The following is a 6,251-nucleotide window of genomic DNA, read 5'->3' as shown; positions in this document are numbered from 1 at the left end:
AAAAAATTAACAAAATGACTTAAATTTTTTATGTTAAAAAGAAAAGTAGAAGCGAAGCTTCTTCATCTCAGATCGATAGCAACCAAGAAAAGCCTAGCCTACTGCTAGTGTTATAACCAACTATTTAAAAACACATGAAACAAGTCCCAAACATAATATAAACTCAGTCTTGACTTAATGTCAAAGTAGTGTTGCTGGTAGGCAAGTTGACGAGCGGTTACACCAAAACTTACTGGAACGACGAAAATACTGAAAAACATTTTGTTACATTGTATTAAGACAAGTATTTTCCTTTGTGAGAGAGGGCTGGCTCTTCGAGCCAGTAACGAAATCGTTGGGTCCAAGGCCAATTACATTCCGTGCACAGGCCACTCTCTAAATTTAGTTGGTCAATCACCAGTAGATTGCTGTGTGGAAGCTGTGTCTTTCTTTCAGTTCCTGCAGCGCTTGTATTCATTTTTTCTTGGAATATTTTATTACGACACGTTGAGGAAAATCCTGAATGTCTTGTCCCAAAACACCCATCTGATACATGTACCAGGTGGTCTGCCCGGGCTGATGCGACAGAAACAGTCTTCAGGGGCTACAAACAATTCCAAAGTGCTCTACTAGAGATTGCAGAGGATATTGACCAGAATGGTCTCACGAAGCACGAAGCTGGCACACTTGCAAGTTATATGAACACTATTGAAGTTGCTTTCATGTGTGAACTTTGGAATGACATTTTACATCGTTTCAATTGCTGAAGTAAACTGCTACGTAGTTCAACTATTGCACCAAGCCCAGCCATTTGATTGTTAAAAAGTTTAGACACATAATATATAGGTGAGTGTCGAGGAAAGTTTGACTATTACTATGACAAGGCATGTGACCGATGTGGAAGCAGCATAAATAAATCAGACAGTCGGAGAGCACGTGTACACTGGAGAACAGTAGATGACGGAGATGCCGCAAGTGTGATGGATGAAATGTCGGGTCAGAAGAAATTCAAAGTGAATACATTCCTGTTTATCTTGGTCCAACTGAAAAGTGCCCTATGCAGGCTAATTGACACTTATTCAACAGTAGTGCAGCGGTTTGGTGTTCTAACAGAGTGTGATTCAATGTCAGCAGAAGACATCAATACTTTAATACCAGCACTTGTTAATGTCTATCCACATGACCTCTCTCCTAACTTTCCAATGAAATTTAGACAGTGCGGATGTACCTGTCTCTAATGTCTACTAACTGCACTGGCGAACATTCATTTTCGCAATTGAAACGCATTAAAGACGTTAAGCATTCAACCATGTCTCAGCAGAGGCTATGGATGTTTGCACTTCTTTCAATTGAAAGCGATTTACTGCACAACGTGCGGTGTGTGTGTGTGTGTGTGTGTGTGTGTGTGTGTGTGTGTGTGTGTGTGTGTGTGTGTGTGTGTGTGTGTGTGTGTGTGCAAAAGGGGTTGGGAGGGGAGGGGGGATTTTACACCATATCTAACTTTTTAGGCCACTCAGTGAAGTGTGCCTTGGGGCCAGCTGGGTCTTAATCCGGCACTGCTTGTGTCCCACCCACTCATACGACCTTATGCAGTTGGGAGCGCCGTAAAACACTTACAAAAAAAAAAAAGGAACTCAGATCATCTGCGTGCGACTGGGAAGCGTCCAGCCACTACACAACAGAAGTCGTTTTATAAGACCTTTTACTTGATGTAAGTCAGAACATAGTTATAGTGGGTGGTTGGCGGGTGCTCTGGTGTGATTTGCTCCTTCTTTCCTATCAAACATCTATCGTCCTGATTTCTCCTACTTCTTATTCTGTGTTTGTTTCTCTTTAGTAACTCCTCTAATCTTCGGCACTTATATGACCTTTTGTTTTGCTCGGTCCGACGCTGTGTCCGTGGGAAAAGAACTTTACACGAACTTCCCACTTGGCTCGGCCCTATCGGAGACGGACGTTAAACTAGGAGGTCCCGCCCCTTAAATAATCTAATAGTGTTGATAGGGGCGTTAAACCTATACCATTTCATTTCATTTATAAAGTAAGTTATTGTTCTGGTTTTTTTTCATTTCATTTTAGATTTGTGTATGTGTTTTCATGTGAGGCGTGAATGTGTGTGCGGCTCGCGAAGAATCTGCAATGATGCGATATAAAAAGATCGTTAAGGTGGCGGGCTTCTTCAACCCTGCTTCTTTCTGAGGCCAGTCCAGACGGAGAGACGTTCAACATACAAGCAAACAGACAGAGATACTAGATGCACTATTTTACAAGTTATCCCCACACGGGAATCGACCTCAGATCGTCTGCGTGCGACTGCGAGGCATCTAATTTCTTAGGGCTGTTCAAATATAAGCTTGCACCTTTTTGGGGACTCCCCCCCCCCTCTTACATTTGTCTTACATTTGCTTCTTACCCCCCCCCCCCCCCTCTCGACTGGAAAATCAAGATCTACTTCCGCTTTCGTTACCACCCAGAAGTTTGTCAGTAATTGTCTGATAACGCAACATTTATTGTAATAATAATATGCAGGTTCGGCATTACAAACGTGGTTTCGCCATGTAAATAAATCAATATTTGTCACCAGGGGCGTGGCGTCACTTCCAGAGAAGGTGGCGCCAAGAACAAATTTATCACAACGAATAGTATTGCCTACTTATTACAGGCCTATAAACTGTAGACCTACTATATACGCCTGTTCATTTAATTTTAATACTGATATGGGGACACCTACTTCCATGCGAGAAGAATAGATAAGTGCTGGTACAATCTTTTATATAGATCGAGAGAGAGTTCAGCGCTCAAGATGCGCATAATCACATCACATCGTAATCACACACAAAACAATAACTTCCAACTGATCAACAGAAAAGAACACATTCACAGTCAAGAACTCGCATGCACTATTGCCCACGGGGCGTCTTGACATAATGACCCCATTCCCTGATTCCTTGCAGTTCTGGTTTCTAGAAAGCAGACAATAAAACCTATTTTTAGACAGTTGGCAACCATGCCGTGTGGTCATGTCCAGGCACAGAATTCTACAGTGTAGAATTCTGTGTGTCCAGGCTAACTACCACTCCATCCCCTCCCAACCATACAGGCGCCAAATCCATCTTGGCCCTTTGGCCGAACAGTACAATCTCTTAGTGTGATGGGAGTACCTGTTGTAGTATTTTAAGCTGAGTTATGTTCTTGGTGATATCTCTTTTGTCTTACGTCAAACATCTGGATGGGGTATTAAAGAAATTTTTTGCTATTCTTGGAAAGAAAACCCTGTTTTCAACTGATTGAATCAAATAAGTTTATAGATCATTTTGAACTATTTTGACCAGACGTCACACCTAAACAATGAACACCCAGATGGGTTCAGGCAGAGACACTGGTTCAGGTTGGGCCGATCTGGGTTCGGCGCCCTCGGTGACGTCAGACGTAGGGAACGAAAGAGGCGGGGAGACCCTTGCGACCGGCAACCGGGGGCTTATGTGGGGTGCCCACTACGGCTGGATAGGGCCTATCGCCCGACTCGACCGCCCGACTCGACCGCCCGACTCGATCGCCTGAAACTGAAAACAAACACGTTTGTTTTTGAGGCGATCGAGCCGATCAGCCGATCCTATCCGTAGTGGGCATCAGTGGGCACCCCGTATTACCCGCCCTCCTCCCACTAGCCTAATAATAGACACCTTAACTAAAGACTGGAGTACTTAGGAATAAGAGATTGGTTTGAAAAAAAATATTGTGATATTTTGTTAAGTTTTGGAGCATCGTATTCCCTTATTTTCGAAAATCCTTTCTCCTTTTCAAAGGGTGGCGCTATGGTGCCATTTGCGCTTGGAGAGCCACGCCACTGTTTGTCACTGTGCTGTCACTTGTGGGGGTAACACAAAAAAAAGAAAGAAATAAAACCGAAAAGAAAGTTATACAAGCGTCTTGTCGGGCTCGCTATTGTGACCGGTCAATGAACCCGAAACCGTTCTGAGCGCTTCCTAGTACAGGACTCAGGAACAGGGGGAGATTATTGATTTAAAAAAAAAAGACGCACTCCGGGATAGGGGGAGGGCTGGACGCAACGCCAGATGACAAACAAACTAAAACTGAATGCAATTGTAATATTTAATGTTTAGAATTTTGATTACTACTAGATCTGCAGCTTTCTGCAAAGTAAAGTGTGCGTTGGTGCAGGCCTTGTGCGAAATCGGGAACCGTCATAACTTGTAAGCGTGTTATGGAACTTAGGGGCCTATGTGTTCGCGTTTTATTGGATTGGTGACAGTAAATTAGATCTCTATATTTTAGCTTTCTGTTCAAGATTCGCAGATTTTTCAGTATCACTGCATCTTGCCCTCCCACAGTTCTTACACCTCTCACACTGAATAGGTCTACTTGGGCTATAATAATAATAATAATAATTGCATTTATATAGCCATGCTCAAGAGCATGCTCTATGCGCTTTACAACTATTATTACCTCAGCAGACCCTCGCTGAGAACACCCAGAAACATTCTCGGCTTCCGCGGAAGCATACAGTGCAAGCAGCGGATTTCACGCGCTCAAACACTATCAGACTGACAAGATCGTTCACTGTCTAAAATAGCCGGGTACCCATTTCCACCTGGGTGAAGTGAGGAAAATTTGTGGAAAGTGCCTTTCCCAAGGACACAACGTCGGGTCCCTGGCGGGATTCGAACCCACGACCTTACGGTTGCGAATCCGAGAGCTATTCTACTTTACTTTGAGTTTGAGCATTAATTTTTGTCTTTCACGTTTATTATATAGGCCTATATATATGATATGCATCATGACAGTCGATATTCTGGTTCTAGGCTCAAAACAACATTCCTTTTTACATAGTTTATATATACAGGCGAATATGATGAAGGGAAAATATAAATAAGTTGCACAAGACCCAAGGCGCCACTACTTTCTGTACGTAATCAAGGTTGTTAATATTTGGTACGTGATTCTTACTTGAAATTGTCCCCCAAATCCCCAAATTGGTGTGAAATAACCTTGCTTTTATACATTTCATAAATTGATGGTTTTTATTTCAGCATTCTAGGGTTCAACAGTATAATAATAATGAGTGTTTCGCGCATGTCGTTGTTACAATCATTGTTCTAAGCGCTTTACATCATACTTGACTTGACTTTTTACTTTTTCATCCTCTGTTGCCGTTAAGCGTCGAGGGGAGATGCAGTTTTCTATGGTAGGCCAGCTCCGCTGCTCTTTCAGTTGTGATGTTATGTTTTCTTAGGGTTTCCTTGACACCCTCGATCTACCTTTTGCGTGGCCTTCCTCTTCCTTTATAGCCTGAGTGCTTGGTGTTGTAGGCTCTCAAGGCTGGCTGGACAAGTGAAATGCGTAATAGGTGGCCAGACCATTTTATCCTCTGTCTTTCTATGTAACGCAGGCAGGACTCAGTGCCGATAGCTGCTCTTACTTTTTCATTTCTCTGCCTGTCTCGTCTTGTGATGTTAAGGGTTTTGCGGAGACATTTCATTTCGCATGCGGTGATTTTGCTTTTATGGGTTTTGCTTAAGGTCCAGGTCTGGCACTGATAACATAATGTTGGTATGAATATTGAGCTGATCAACTGTCTCTTTGTGTCCATGGAGATGTTTGGATGAGATAGAAGGGGTGCAAGCTGGTAGGTGACAGCGTTGGCTGCTTTACATATTGTGCTTTCCATAATATTCATGAAAAACATGCATACACACATACATGTATATAATAATATAAATATGCAGTTTTACATGCACTAAAAAGTAACAGTAAATCATTCCCCCCTATTCTTACTCTTTTCTCAAAGGAGCAAAAGACCCCCCCCCCCTTATCCAGGAGTAAGATTATATTTGAACATCCCCTTACCACTACACAACAGCGGTCGTTTTTTAAAGACCTTATATTTGATGTAATTCAGAACACAAGTATGCACCGTTTATATGTTGTTGCTGTTGGTAAAGCACACAGAGCCTGTGTTCTTTTATCTTGTTGATCACTATACAGCCTTTAAATGTTTATTGCCTTCTTCTTCTTCTTCTTCTTCTTCTTCTTCTTCTTCTTCTTCTTCTTCTTCTTCTCTCTTCTCTCTCTCCTCCTCCTCCTCCTCCTCCTCCTCCGAGTTCAACGTCTATACATCTCCATATACATCTACATCTACATCTACATATACAGATAGATAGATAGATAGATAGATAGATAGATAGATAGATAGATAGATAGATATATATATATATATATATATACATATACATCTACATCTACATCTACAT

The 6,251-nt window shown here is 42.2% G+C and overlaps 1 protein-coding gene across 1 annotated transcript in view; it reads left to right on the top strand.

Moving 5' to 3' along the window:
• LOC101863510 overlaps positions 1-6,251 on the top strand; it is a 12,078-nt gene that overhangs the window by 4,081 nt on the left and 1,746 nt on the right. The window lies entirely within an intron of this gene.

The sequence above is a fragment of the Aplysia californica genome, unplaced genomic scaffold (genome assembly GCF_000002075.1).
Source record: "Aplysia californica isolate F4 #8 unplaced genomic scaffold, AplCal3.0 scaffold00165, whole genome shotgun sequence".
Lineage (NCBI taxonomy): Eukaryota > Metazoa > Mollusca > Gastropoda > Aplysiida > Aplysiidae > Aplysia > Aplysia californica.
The sequence above is the reverse complement of the archived record's forward strand: the minus strand, read 5'-3'. Positions and strand labels throughout refer to the sequence as shown.